General features: G+C 40.5%; 1 protein-coding gene across 1 annotated transcript in view; it reads left to right on the forward strand.

Annotated features, from left to right (window-relative positions):
- The first annotated feature begins 5,255 nt into the window (after window positions 1–5,255).
- The window catches only part of LOC108575574 (choline transporter-like protein 1), a 53,259-nt gene continuing 45,789 nt past the window's right edge, over window positions 5,256–12,725 (forward strand). Inside the window, exon 1 of the mRNA XM_017938396.1 lies at window positions 5,256–5,302. The gene's annotated coding sequence lies outside the window, so the exon portion shown is untranslated. The remainder of the gene's footprint in view (window positions 5,303–12,725) is intronic.

The raw sequence follows: 12,725 nt of genomic DNA on the forward strand, positions 1-12,725 counted from the left end.
AAACAGATGTATTGTGCACATTAACACAAATAGAGATAATACATATATAGGACACCGTTTTGGATTGCACAGGAGATTGTAAAATTCTGATGCATGATCGTAATTAGATGCGCCTCTAGCATAGAAAAAGTATACCACGTTTGAAGTAGATGCGCATAAACGACCACAAAACAATTTGGCTACGTTCCAGTCAAATCGGTGACGTGTCATACGTTGTTGGTGTTGTACGGATTTGAAAATTTACCTACAAGATTTTTGGACTTTTGCCTGAACAACCATGGAGATGATATCGATGGATAGTAAGTTCCGGCAAGAAATGTAGCTCTATTTTCGTCTGTGTGTTAATTTTTAGAAGATAGATATATATGTGTACAATTAAGCGGGTAGTACGTACGTTTTACGTTGGCGCTTTGAAGGCGTACATGTGAGTAGCGATCGTGAAATAAAAGCGAAAAATGGAAAAGAAATAAAGAAAAGAAAAAAAGAAAAAAATACCAGGAACAGAAGTTCAATGCGTAAAATTTTGAAAGCCTACGTGTGCGTAATGTCGCATTTTCGAACTAGGTCATACTTGAGATAATGGCAGTTTTAAATGTAGAAATCTCGTTACTCTATTATACGCAAACTTTGAAGACATCGCTTGCACGGCTGGTAACGCTAACTCTTGCAAACTATCCAAGCAGAAATACGTAATGAGACTACATGTCAATGGATGGCACCACCGATGTATAAACTTGAGTAGCGGTCTCGTATAGTCCCGAGGCGTGTACCGCTCTTGCAAACGTTGCACACAGCCACTGCTTACTTTGCTGAAAAACGTTAGTCGTTCGTGCATAATATGCCAACCATAACGGTTGGAAATTCCCGTGTATCGAATAATTTGTCAGAAACATTTCAAAAATAATCTTTCCCTTGTTATCGTGAAATATTTACCGCATTTCATTATTGATTCAATCCGTCAAACATACGGAACTGACAAAACATTCGTGTTCTAATTTCATGGTTATGTACTAGAGAGAGCATGCACCGTTTCCGTACAGTCTATAACTTTCCTGATGTATTGATAATCTTCGTCGAAACAGGTAATTCGCGTAGTCGTGCGAAAGCGAGATATACCGAGGATATCGCGGATGTAGATACTAGAGAGAAGATAGAGAGGTGAATCAATAAATGCGTCTGGCTGGTTCGTGTTCAATTTTTAAAACGTCGCAGTTCCCAAAGAATCTGCGTCGTTATTCGACAAAATGAATTCTCTTCGTGAATCATAGCTGATGGATTCTCGATTGGAATTTTAATTCGAACGATGATGTTTGCTTTCACGAATATTTAAATGCACGTTTAATATCTGCATATATTACTTTTCATACTTGTACCCTGTTTTTACCCGTGCGAAAAAAACGTAACTTCCATCACATTACGCGCCCTGTATCGTCGTTTAACGTCACGGATAGTCGATGTAACGACAAGCTATCAGTGTTCCCGCTCTGTTCACTGGAGGTCGCTGATTGACTGTGACGATTCTCATGTAAAGGTATTTTCCTTTAGTGCTACGTAGAAATGACGAGTTCTCTCTCTCTCTCTCTCACACTCACTCACTCTGTCCCTTTTCCTTCCTTCCTTTCCTCTCTTTTTCCTCGTAAACATGATAAATGCTCGCGATTTGAAACTCTCGCGTATTTTAAAATAAAAGCACGTCGACCATAGAACTCATGGAACACGTTGTTTAAAAAAAAAAAACTTTCACAGGGGCTAAACTTTCTGTACGATCGTACAATGAACGGTGACGTCTACAATGTAATTAATCTTGACCTAGTGCTATGTAAGGTTAGTATGTTATAGTTGACACGAGTACAAGTTCCTAAAAGCATTGCGACGCGAAAGCACTAGTATCGAGGGGAAGTAATTTCCCTACGGAATTATATGTTTTTTTCGCGGCAAGTCACCTCTCTGTTTGCACGGGTATAATTTTCACAGATCGTCTGGCCGGTAGCCACGTTGCGTAAAACGCGTGGGCGAGACACGTTCTAACTGAAATTTTATATTTAGCATGAAAATTAGATTAAAAATTTTCTAGTTTGTTACCGTGTCGTTGAAAGTTCGTTGCGCTGCAGGTCACGATGTAATTTCGTGGTAAAAAAAAAAAGGAAAGAAAGAAAGAAATAATGAATCTGTTCCAACTTATAGGTTAGGTTAGCGAAACTGAATCTTTCCAGGGAACGGAGTCACCGAGGAATTATTCTCGAAATCGTTGCGGCGTATCAACAAGTAGATGTATGGTTTCTTCCGTGTAAAATCGATGCGGATAATCATGTGTACTGTTACGTGTGCGCACGATAAGGTTACGTACGAAGAAACGTCTCTATTTCACGGGCATCTTATTATCAATGGTTCGATTACGTAATGCGATGCAACACGTTTCACGGCGCGTGAGCGTATATAGATCGAATCGTTTCGGTAATCCACGACCGTTCCTTCCGGTATGATTATTCCCCGTTTCCAAGGTGCAGTTCATCAGTGTCGCGTCCGACATTGTGCTCGTGACCATGTTCACTCCACGTATGAAAAATTCAGCGCGTAACGATCGCAGGGAGCCTCTGTTAATTGATCTGTGTAAACAAGATACTCATCGAGGGTCGACGACCTCGGAAACCGTACAATTCCTACGTTGCGAAAGTATCGACGAAACGCAAAGGATATCGAAGCTTTCAAGTGTAGGAAGAAAGCATTCCTTTACATGTACGGTAGGGGTGTAACGAAATAGCAAAATACAAGCAATAGATTTTCTTAATCAAAGTAGTTAATTTCGTTGTTATTTAAAACATCTCATTCCATTGTACATATATATATATATTTTTTTTTTTCCTATACACACGTCGATAGAACGACAGGATTAATCGAATCGTACTCTTTATCGCGAAGGAAGAAGCGTTATGGAAAACCAAAATAAATTGCATTCGATTCCTCTTTTTATGAATTGTATCGCCATTTCAACTCACGGGCTAAATGAAATACGGCGATACATATATTTTTGCCTTTTAAATTGGAAACAATAGATAACGCGACATTGTCACGCTAGAAAATACCTCTTCGGAATATTTTCGCCTTGAGAAAAAAAAACTCGTTCCGCTCTGTTGCTTCGGCAACTGCCCATCCGGACGTAATTTCAATATATACGTATACATACATACTACATCCGTCAGTCTGAACACAACTATATACGTTTGTGCACGTGTAAACTATCGCTCGTCTGATATCTCGGATTCGGACAGAATGAAGAATAAACAAACAAAAAAAAAGTATAAAAAAATGGGACGAGTGTAAAGATGATAATACTCCTGCGAGGTATAACAAGAGGAGTCCATTGAAAATCCCCCAGGTACACAATGGCCGCATTTGACTGATCGACAAATTTCACAACTGCAACTGCAATGATAAACACAATGGCGGCGAGGACAACGGCACCTGGATCTCTCTGGAATTAATTCAATGCAGTTGGATCAAAGGGGAATGAAAACCGTGAAGATCTCAAGAGCCGTGGAAGACATCATTAATTTCTACGGATCTTACGAAATGCAAGATGCAGGAATCCCCCCGTCGGTGGAGCACCTTTTTCATTGGTCGAAAGCGCTGAGCTTGTTCCGTCGCCTCTCGAAAATGAAGAGTAGAGACGCGGATTACGTAGGCCAGTCATTATTTGCGTCCTCGGTATCTATAAATTGCCCCGATATCTCTGTTTCGTGGTCATGACTATTTCACAGTGGGACTGGCTTAAGTGCACTCGCGCGTCATCATTGCGGCCGATTTCTGAAAAGTTTCTTCGGCCAACGGTTGTGTAATTAAAATAGACCGTGTCCCGAACAAAGCGGAATTTTTAACGAGTTATTTTTACGAGATAACTCCGGCCACTCCTCTTTCAACGGAGTGGCGGAACTTCCCTTTAATGCATTATTTCACGGTTCGAATGTATGAATTACGCGAAAGTGGATTCAACAATACGAAATGCGGTGCTCTATTAATTAACAGGTGGCTGAAAAAGAAAAAGAAAATTATCACGGATTAGAATAACAGGTGATTCGAAAGAGGAAATTACAGTTTCGTTTGGTTTCTTTTGCAAAATAGATTTTTTCACCGCCTTGAAATATGCAGCGAGACAAGTTTATATCAATTTGCGCACCGCGAATGTGTTTCTCTTTCTAGATATAATCTACGGCAGTTCGTGGCGTGTAGCAGCGCCTGCAGCTATGCAACCTTCATTACACGATATACTAATATGAGTGAAAGTATTTCATGCGAAGACAGTTATGTGTACTGTTTATTCCCTCTGCACGGGGGAAATTGTTTCCACCTTACTTGCACGCTCGTTGTCGTTGTTTTATAAATAATTTCAAACCAAAGAACCGACCTTACTTCTTGAAAATATAATTCGTAAGATCTCTCGACAATATCCGCGAATCATTTATTAAACGGTTTTGCTGTATTTTATCTACAGTAATGCGAAAGAACTTCAAGCGATGACTATTCTCATAAACACCTTTATCAAGATAAACTAAAAAGACACGTACACACGCGCACGATAATTGTCCACCGATTATTATCTCCAAATTCTACGAATCAACAATTGCGTAACCTAACCTTGTCTCGAACTTCAATCCCACCCATATGAATTCATCAAAAATTCCCTAAATCTGCTATTCTTAACATCCATACAGAGAAAACGTGACTGAAATGCATCACGAGCTCGAATCTCTCTCAAGACAAATCACGTATTGCTAAAGCCATTCGTTCAAGAACTGGAAGAGTGATGCACGGACCGTAAGGAAAGGAAGACGAGGTTAGAACGTAGGAACGGAACGGAGGAACAAGGACCACGCTAGTGGTACGCGACAACGAATACGGCGGACAGCCGAAGCAGAAAAGGAGGGGTGACCGCACGGAGTATCGTTAACCGGTACAAGAGTACGTTCTCCAGCGTGCAAAAGTGGCTAGGCACGAGTTAGTATCGCGGGCGGACTCAGTCGACACGCAAGCTGCGTTTCTCGTGTCCGTATTATACCATATGAATCGCTCAACGGCGATCGTTTCGGGCGGGAAAAGCTTCATGGAACGGTTCAAAGATTCACAACGTCGACGCTGACATCGGATACGTGCTTTCTATTTCCGTGCTCGGCAAGGCTGGCCTACACTCGACTTACCACGTCGAGGCATAGCAGAGTTTGGAACGAAAGGCAGAGAGAGAGAAGAAATCCCTACGGTGGATCGGGCCCCGTTAGACGACAGAGATCTCTAGGTACACCAGAGAGAGGTACGTCGTGCTTCACAGAGTTTCAGCGAACTCGTTACGAACGAGTTTGTGCATCGGCCAGAATTTCCAAGTCCCCGCCAAACTTCGACCAACTTTCCGGCAACAATGTTAATCGCGACGATACGAAGTAACGTGAGCGGGCCACCATGACCTCGGCGATTCGCGCGCTCTCTGTCCTTCGCTCTCTCGTTCGAGATGTTTTCGTGATTGTCAGTGAAGTGGCGAATTCGTTCGGTGATATCGTTTCAGTGTGATCGAGTAGAACACGAGCTTCCCACGATTTTCTCTTATTTTCCATCCGTGCTAACATTCTCTTATTACCCTCGACTGTGTGCTCTTCTTTCGATAATTTCTTTCGACAGACGTGCACACCTGTACGACGCGTATATGTATACACGTTTATTGACATCTCACGCTCTGCTACTTGCTTCGTACTGTTTCTCCTCCCAGTTTTTTTCCCCTCGTACTCTTTTTTTGCATCCTCTCATTTTCCAGGAGTGGAGAGGGGGCGATTCAGGTGTTATTTTTAAATTGAATTCCGCGATCTTCGCACACGATAAACCACTTTGGGAAGAATATCGACAGGCATGCTCGATTTCTCCGTTCCATTGTTTGCGCCGGATACACCTTGCTATCTCGATTGACGTTGTTTATCGGTGGGGAAAAGCTCGCACGTGCTTTTCGCACGTGCGATCTTCAGTCGAATTTCCGCGATCGATCTGTGAGAATATCTGTACCGTGTGCTTCTTCGTGGAAACGCGGCTTACTGTATACAGGAGATTGTCGCTTGTGTGCGCAGCAGAATGTATACCAGTCTGCTGTGCACCTCGTCTCTGTCCTTGAACGAACCGAGGTACGAATTATCGTTTATATATACGGGCTTATGGTTTTCGAACGCTCTTCAGTGGTGTGTGCTCTCTTTGAATACCTAATAAATATAAAGCAAGAAACATCGGGAGCTAGGGGCACCAAGAACGTTGACACACGGGTGACTCACGTTGCCTGTTTTTATTCTGTCTGCTCTCGTTGAGGTTTTGTCCGTTGAACGCTTATTCACTGCCGGCGAGCTGCGCAGGAATTACTAATTCCTTGAATCACCGTCTCTCAAGGTTTGCTCTTTTTTTCTATTACCAGTGGAACAAAAAGAAAACAGAAACCTAACCTTTCTTCGGTATTCAATTAGCGTTTCCTTTATCAATTAATCAATCGTAGTTCAATTTCCACGTTCGATAGTCTGATTTCCCCTTTGTACCAACCGATTGATACACATTTTCCACGGTGAAAATCCCTCGACGAGCGCACGATAAATCAAAATGGCGGGGGGCGGCGGGGAGGGGGAAAAAATGAACATTCCATTGTTCGAGATTCGCCGTGTTCCAGGAAACCTCGACGAATAAAAACTTATCGAATAATAACCATAGGTTGTAACCACTTATTGAATAGCAGGTTTTGTGGGTCACAGATCGATTCCCCCTTCCGCTAATCGAGTTTTCCTCTTGCCACGATCGACACATGTTCTCGCGTAAAAATCGACGGAGACCCGGATAGAACGAAATTCCGGGGAAATTCCTGGCAATTATATCTGATTACAACGTTGTCAACGCCGATCCGTATATTAATTCGTCATACACAGGTATATGTATATAGGATGGACTACGTAAAACAGGCTCTTCTCTCTTCTCGAAAATTATATGTATATATGACTGTTTTAAATTCGAGATATATATACTGGGTGGATCACGTAAAACAGACCACACGTCTTATCTTCCATTCAGTATTAATCAGTACATATTTTCCTTATTCTCAAAAATTATATGTACATAGTTCCTTTGAGCTCAAGATATATGTATATAGGGTGGACCGTGTAAAACAGGCAATCTTCTCTAGCTATGGTGGTACCAGAAAATTTTGATGAAAATCTTGAAGAAAAACTTGTTTAATGGAAGAAATTGCAAAAAAAAGGGGAAGTTTCACATTTGATAAAAATTTTAAATCATTTCAAGATCATATTATGCACATTTAAATGCACATAAACATCTGCTGCAACACACATTACAAAAAAAATACACACATTCTTGTAAAAAACCACAGATAACCTAAAAAAAAAAAGTAAAAAAGCTATTCTTCCATCTTATTCACACTTTGAAACCATTTAACACATACCGTGGAACAAACAAAGTTAAAAAATCACATTAAAATACTTAATTACAGAAAAATATCAATATGCGTTGAATACTTGACACTCTAACCCAACCTTTGCACATATTTCGCACGAGAGCATTGAGAAACTTCCATTTTTGAAAACTATCGTGTACCGCCGGTGCATACTACAGTCACACAAAAAGTGTTAAATCACATACACAAATTTCTCTCGTACCACCACGTAGCCAGATCAGACAATTAGGCGATCCGTTTTACCTGGCCCACCCCGTATACCCGATGTTGATCGAGGAATAATGTAGAACACGCGTCGGAACGATGGAAACGCGTGTTTTACCCCGTTGTCCATTACGAGGTATCGTGACCGTGCAGAAACTACGAATTGTCCTGGCGAACGCGCGCAGTTTTATCGATATTACGTATGAAATAGGGGGCGGGGAGAGAAAAGGGAAGGGAAGATAGCGGAGGACGTACACGGTAAGAAGAAGAGCACGGCTATTTCTTGGTGCGTCGACAACTTTTGCCGGCCAATTGAGCTGACATAAAAGCTCGGAGGAATTGCAGCCGCGGGTCAACGAATCGTCCACTTGCACGAACACAAAGGACTCATGCCTGTCTCTCCTCTCTTTTCTCTTCATCGTGTCATCCAAGACTGGCGCTTGGTTTCTCCTTGCCTTCAACTTTATTCCACGTTTTCCGCCTTGTATTTTTCATCGAGGCGCGCGGAATCGCGCGTTATTTCCCCTCCTCATTTTTCGCCAAATCAATTGCTTTTTGCCTTTCGAACCTTTAGCGACAGAGGGAATGCTTGGAGGAAGCGTAGTTCCTTTTACGATCGATTGCGTGCAATCAAATGGCCTCGTAAACAGTATTACAGCCGCGCGACGGATGTTTCAATTTGACGGAACGACGTTTAACGACGGAACAGATATTGTTTTATTGGTTAACGTCGTTTCTATGTTTCCATGCGAGACACCACGCGATCGCCACTTCCCGGATCGTGTTGCTTCCTTCGGTTTCTAACGATAACGAAATCGTCCCAACTGTCGTAATTTATCGATTGCTCGGCATGTGGAAAGGGTGGAGAGAATTTCAGAACGATAAGGCGGCCGTTGAATCGATGAAAAAAAGAAATTCTCCGGGATTGCATTGTATCATCGTCGTTGATTGCTTTTACGTAAGGTACTCGTGACGTTGATAAAAATAGACTCTCACCGATATGTATTTCGCCGTTGAGAATTTTCAGCGGTTCTTGTTGCTCGTTCTCTGAAAACCGCCGTATGGTATTTTTCTGCGAAATATCTGATCATTTCCGACTAATATTTGATTTTCATTCGTGTAACAATGAAACATCGGCGGGAAGAGAAATCGGAAGCGAAGAAAAAATCGCGTTGGGATACTATTAACCGTGAGAATCAATTTGTTACACGCGTTTGTGTTTAATTTCCCGCGTATCGCAGCTTTTTAACTGGAAATTTGCGAATTGACAGAAACGTCAACTGTCGCATTAGGTATAATTTTGTGGCTCCGCGTCAAATGCAAATACGGTATTTTCAGTTCTGACGTGTGAACGTGTCGGAAATTGTTTTGCCAAATAGTGCCACCGTCTAATGGAAAGTCAATATTATTAAAATCAGAAAAATTGCCGGCCCCGATCGTCTGTTAATCTTATTAACTCGGCCGCGTCGATCGTGCGTCGAGGATATTTATGAAAAATTCTTGTTAATATTCATTTTCAGTAAGAAGCAATAGGATTTTTACAAAAGACAAATTTGAAGCTCGACGCATTAATATGAAAAAAAATGACACGTTGTTCTTGCTATTTTCATTCAAGGTTGTCGTTAATCAAAATTTGTAGTTGATAAGTACCGGTTAGAGTGCTAAGTTTAAAATAAACAATTGTATCCATTATCTAAATGGTTCACTGTATTGGAGCCGGTTATCGGGAGATAAGAGCGACATATTCTTTCAATTTAATATCATTAAACTGAACGGTAAAAAAATTGCCACTCGATAGATTGATCGAAATGGAAAATTTTGTCTGTCAGTTGAACGTAACAATCGTCCAATTTCGAATAAAATGGAACGTTCCAGTTTCAGTGGAGCATCGAAGCATAATACAAATACATTTCTTCGAGCTAACAGCTTATTTTCATTGTTAAAAACACACCTGATAAGTTTCCGTTGAATTTTTCAATTTAGAAAAAGGAAAGGTATAGTTGGGGCCACGATATAGCGAGGTCGTAAATTAAACTCTCAAGAATCGGCACCGATTGATGTTGCGGCACTCAAGGCCGTGTGTTGCAGTCTGTTTGAGGGTTCCAACAATAAACGAATGGTAGCATATGATTTGGTACTTCAAGTAGAAAATGGTATTTCATTTACAAATGGAAAATATGTTAATATTAAAGCTACACAATCCTTTTGCATTTTCTATCTGTATATAACACGAGCAGGTAAATGAAGATGTTAAAGACCTCAATAAGACCTTTACTTGTAACCGTACTTCCAAAAGCGGCTTCCCCCAGAGGGAGAAACCCTAATTTGTCCTAGCTGCATGCAGTTTTCAGTAAATATATTAGAATCAGTTTGACTTTCGCTGGATACAAGAATTCTTTGTACGGTCCTGACCATGGTTTCAAGTACTTATCTGCTCGTATTTCTGTCAATTTCGGGGTCCCGGCAGCTAAAACATGTTTACTTTGACGCCTAACCGATTTTACGACCTCGCTATATCGTGGCCCCGACTATACTTTGATTAGTTCGTTGCTTCGGACCATTCAATCTTGCGGCGAATAAAACCATCTCTCCAGCCGAGCAGTTTATTATCGTCAAAAATAAACATAATTACTACCCGTTGACCTGTTAAATTTAGAAGAAAAAAAGAGTAAATAAATTTTACCCGCTGTTTGAATATTTCGTTGCAGTGGAGCACTAAACTATACGCAACAGAAGTACATTTCTCCAACGAAACAATTTATTATCGTTCGTATAATATCATATAATAACTATCCATTCGTCTACCAAATTTAGGACAAAAAGAGGAACAAATTTTATCAGCCATTTGAGCATTTCATTGCGGTAGATCGCTGAACCGTACGCAACTGGAATATATTCCTCCAGTTTAATAACTGGTTTTCATTATTAAAAAGAGACTACTGTCCTCTTAAATTTAGAAGAAAAAACAGCAAATCGAAGATGGACATTTAAAGAATAAGTCAAATTGAATTGGAGCATTTGACCATACGCGAAATAAATGCCGTCTTTCAGTTTAAAAATTTACCTTCATCGTGAAAAATAGCCATTTAACCTATTGATCTACCGAATGTAGAAGAAAGAAAGAAAATATTGTATCCGCTATTTGAATAGTTCGTTGCAGCGGAGCATTGAACTATACCGAAAGTAAATGCATTTCTCCAGCTCGACGATTTACTTTTGTCGTTAAAATTAGCCACTTGATAACTAACCCATTGATCTACCAAATTTGGAAAAAAAGGAGCGAATTTCATCCGCTGTTTGAATACTTTAAATGTATTCCTCCACTCTGACAATTCGTATTCATCGCTAAAAGAATGGACGTTTAACATTATTCAGGTTTACGGGAATTTCACAAGGACAATTACAGAAACAATCACAAGAGAATTATTATAAATTTTATATGAATACATAATTTCACAGTTTCGTTTATAAGTTAAATAGAGTGCACTATGTTGTTTCTAAATAAAATAGAGTGTAGGTACAGTGACTCCTACTAATATTCAGACACTGTTTAGAATATTATAACTTTTTTCTTTTGAAATTAGACCAAACGACTTGAGTTTTTAGAGAAATTACAAGAATTAGTATACTAGACACCGCGTAGAAAATACTAAAAAAAATTGCAATTTGCGAGAATCGCGAAGAAAATTGTACAACCCGATGTTTACAACTTCGTTACCCGAGCTTGTAACGAAAATTTCAAATTCAGTATACCAGATAACGTGTACAAAACTTGTGGGAATCGCGAAGAAAATTCTAAAACTTAATGTTTACGTTTCACCTGACCTTGCGATAAAAATTTAGAACACGTTTTCTACATTTCTGTCCATTTAACACTAAACGTACCACTCCCGGTCAAATGACCGGTTTTAAAATTTGACTTAAAACCATGCATCTGTTTTTTCCCGTTCTTGTTGAAAATAAAAATACAAATACGTTTTTTTTATTATTATCTAAAGACTGTTTTCTGCGTTGTTTCCTATGTTCAATTAACAATCACCTGTGTTTCTTTCGGAAAAATATGATTATTTCATAACCGGTCATTTGACCGTTCACGGTAAGAATAGGTATGGATAAAGTGTCGGCACGATTAGTGTTAAAAGAAAGTTCCCTTAGCAAAAATCACTTGTTAGCACAACTCAAGTAAATTTAACACAGGATAGGGTATCAACTAAAAATGTATTAAAGTATAGTGATAAGCGACTGCTAAATGCTCCGGTGTCCGTCTCGCACGACGGCTATTCCCAGAGTGTCCTCTCCGCGTCGTATCCCGCGTTGCTCCGAAGAACCATTGGAGCCCCCTCGTTCGACTTTCCGGGGAAAGGGCTTAGTTTATGGCACCCTCAGGTACCCGCGCGCTTTTCTTCCTGGGTGACAAAGTCTGGGCCACCACTTCGCCGCCGAAATCTCGCATTTCTTACACACTGTACACAAGAATTGTCCGTAAACGAAATTGTTAACAACGTATTGGATTATGGGAGTTATTGGTTGTGTAAGAGGGTACACAGGATAACGGTGGTGAGCGGTGGAATAAGATATAAACGCGGGCGGTTAAACAGAGTGAATGCTTGTATTTCGAACTATACTGTACGAGTGCTGATACAATTTTATCTTTCCTGATAAACCTAGTCAAGAGGACCCCCTTGACAATATGGCCTTTCTTAGCCTTGAGGCACAACTATCCCTAGGAGGGGGAAACGCAGCAGAAGACTGCACATGGCCCACTCAAGCCTTCGCTTTTTGGACTTTTCTAACAGTTGTTAAATAATTAATAATCCTTATTTTAAACTATAAACTTTTATTGGACACAAGGAAGGTTCGCTTTTCTATTTGGTGGTAAGAGCACTGTATGCGGACTGAGAATGCTCCTACGCGACGCCCTAATATTGTCTACGACCCCTCTTTGGACCGAAGGGCCTTTTGTCACGTATCATGTATAGTCGGGGCCACGATATAGCGAGGTCGTAAAATCGGTTAGGCGTCAAAGTAAACATGTTTTAGCTGC

The sequence above is a fragment of the Habropoda laboriosa genome, unplaced genomic scaffold (genome assembly GCF_001263275.1).
Source record: "Habropoda laboriosa isolate 0110345459 unplaced genomic scaffold, ASM126327v1 scaffold186, whole genome shotgun sequence".
Classification (NCBI taxonomy): Eukaryota; Metazoa; Arthropoda; class Insecta; order Hymenoptera; family Apidae; genus Habropoda; species Habropoda laboriosa.